Here is a 2,995-nt window from a genome sequence, read left to right as displayed (position 1 = left end):
GCGTCGTATGAACTGAAGTTAGCTGTGAATTAGGTACAATGACCTTTTCGTCTTGATAAGCACACAAAAATTGTTTTGATCATATTATTTTTTCATTTATTGATTGTTCATTTCTATGTTCGATTTTTTAACCTTAGTAAGTGAAACAGTTAAAAAAATATTATTTTTCATCATAAAATGATTCGATACAAATACAATGTCAATTAACGCCATCTAGAAATATATATAGTAAACTTTGTAATAACATGGATGTTAGGATCGTTCATAGTACTGCTACTGCCTAACAGATGGCAGCTCCTAGGTAATGGTGACGACGAAATAAATTGTTTCGTTATATTGAGACATAGATGTCGCTAAATTAAATTTCTACTATCTAGCTCGATCCGGGCTTCGAAGAATTTGCGACCAATCATCAACCTGGAATCTTTAGTTCGTTCACCAAATTAGAATGAACCGTTCTGTTCATTCTTTTCATTCAGTCTCACAGTACATCTGGTGACGGGAGGTGTTGTGTTGTGTGATTCCGAATTCATGAAATTTAAAAATTGTTATGAACTGAAAACGGTTTTATTTGTAGTGTTTTGACTTTAGCTAATAAATTTTATTGAACTGACTGCGAACTCTATGAGCTAGAAAGACTATCATTCATTTGTTTTAGACCATTTTTAAGGTTTTCATTTATGGTTTGTGTACATACACATGTGATCAATAAAATAATCGCAACATTTCTTCATTGAAGAGGGTATGTATGAATGAAAGTGCTATTTTTTATACTTTTAGTGGTGATACACGTCTATATTTTAATCATTTGAACAGTGCCAAGCTTGTTTTCCCCAGTCGGGCGCACACCGCCCCATTGCGAAAAATATATATTATTGCGAGGGTTGGACGGGCGGGTTCTGTTCACGATCATTTTATTACTGTGGGGCTCGCCTTTTTTTAATTGTTACATACTGGGTATACAGTTAAGTCATAACTTGTGGGTTTCGTTCATGTTTTACTTACGATGCTTGTCAAAGTAAACGATTTAGGTAGGTAGGTACTAATTAGAGAAGATGAAATAGGCGTACCTTTATTTTTAATAAATAGATTTAATGATATCCACTTACCTTTGAGCGATGTACCTTTTTACTGTTTATTTTTAATAATATATTTGATTAGATAATTTAGGTACCTATGTAATTAAACCATTAAGAATAAAAGTACCTAGGTATAAGAAAACAACGTTCAACAAAAATCTAGCTAGAACTTTAAGAATGAAAAAAAAAATTGTTACATGTGTCATTAATTTTTTGCAACTTCGAAATTTTGTAGAGGTCGCAAAATAATTTCGTTTTGTATATAATTCGTAGGTACCTACCCTACGTACCTTTGTAAGAGGTACTCAATTGGTCCTGAAATCATGCCAATTAGACTTCATTTAATCCTTTTAACAACAATTTAATAGCACAATTAATAAACAAGAGATTATTTACAACATTGTGAGACCATTCCCCAATATCTACCTAACTAATTTGAAAAAAACTGCACCTGCCTGCAATACGTTAAGAACCCCCTAAAAAGGTCACGACCCCATCCACTTATGCACCGATCAACATAAATATCAAATTCCTCACAGTTGACTCATGTAGCAGCCCAAACATCCCTCCAGCTATTATTGGACTGTTATTAAAAAACCGCATGAAAGAGAAAAAAAAATGCGCGTGAGTTATGAGTCAGAGTCACCGGAACCAGTTTAAAGAATAACCTCAAGATCAGTATGTCATTATCTCGTGAATCACCGCGATACAATTCAACCTCCAAGGAACTCTTATCTAAGATCTGATTAGTAGGTAAGCCTCATTATTATGTAAGTTCAACTGACTGGACATCTTTGTTTGCCTATGTTTTCGGAGCCTATTCGAGAAGTCACGGAGCGAAAGAATTTAAGAAAAGAAAAACATAACACTCGTATTTTTTTTATTTTTTCATTTGTACAAAGGTGACATTTGTTACACTATCTGTTTGCATTATCGTGTTGTAAACTAGCTTCAAAGGCTTTGAAATTCAACGTCTAACGCAATATATTGCATCCTAGAATTACAATGCGCGTATCAAATATTACATTTATTACACGAACTCTACATACGCACACATTAATTCAGCACCTTGTATTCAAACAGCTGACGTCTCGGCTTACACGTCATATTTCATAGGACCTTACTTGTAACACAATACCCCATTATAGCGACCGCCGCCCTTACCGAGAAACTAAATAATCTTGTATAAAGCCAACCATTATTGAAGTTCTAACAAGCGTAGGACGAGGCACCTGACAACGAAATTCCTTTAACTGTAGAAGTTGTAAAGAACCGTTCAATAGTGTGTGACGTCACATGTCCGTACGCAGATGACGCGACTAATGTTCGCGGATCCGGAGTTCGGTTTCCGAGAAGGATGTAGCTGAATGACCGAGTCTTGTGTAACGCTGAGACATATTTGTTTGAAGAAAGGTAATGGTGTTGCGTGACTCAGCTGTGTTTCGATGATAGTAGTAACATTCGTGTATGATGGTTAGTTGATAGTAGAAACAGATGTTTGTCATAGCTACGTAGGACATGGCCTACTTTTCGTTATTGCTTCACCGAATCACAAGTAACGACCCTGCTTTTGATGAGCCACCATATTATTTACATTTCGAAAAACGAAGGACGTGTATATCAAACAAGCTTCCAGTCTACACCAAAATTTACCAAATCCATTTGCACTAAGTGCCTTGGAACATTAAAATTCATGGCAAAAGTCAGAGCAAGTGAAACATTTCACCAAGTTACCGAGCAGACGCATAAATGATCTTTAATAGCGGATCCCTTTTCCATAACGAGGTGCAGAACGCTAAAAACTGTACAGTAGCGTTATAAAACTTCAGGAAAGCGACTGGAACTTCTATGATATAACTTGAGAGTCAAAATAAAGAGATGAGCTACAAAATGTTCATAACTTGAAAGAAAAATAG

The 2,995-nt window shown here is 35.5% G+C and overlaps 1 protein-coding gene across 1 annotated transcript in view; it reads left to right on the top strand.

Moving 5' to 3' along the window:
- The first annotated feature begins 492 nt into the window (after nt 1–492).
- The window catches only part of Myo81F (unconventional myosin 81F), a 73,682-nt gene continuing 71,179 nt past the window's right edge, over nt 493–2,995 (top strand). Inside the window, exon 1 of the mRNA XM_076126685.1 lies at nt 493–742. The gene's annotated coding sequence lies outside the window, so the exon portion shown is untranslated. The remainder of the gene's footprint in view (nt 743–2,995) is intronic.

This window comes from Anticarsia gemmatalis, chromosome 19 (genome assembly GCF_050436995.1).
Source record: "Anticarsia gemmatalis isolate Benzon Research Colony breed Stoneville strain chromosome 19, ilAntGemm2 primary, whole genome shotgun sequence".
NCBI lineage: Eukaryota > Metazoa > Arthropoda > Insecta > Lepidoptera > Erebidae > Anticarsia > Anticarsia gemmatalis.
Note: the sequence above shows the minus strand (reverse complement) of the source record. Positions and strands in the feature narration are given on the sequence as shown.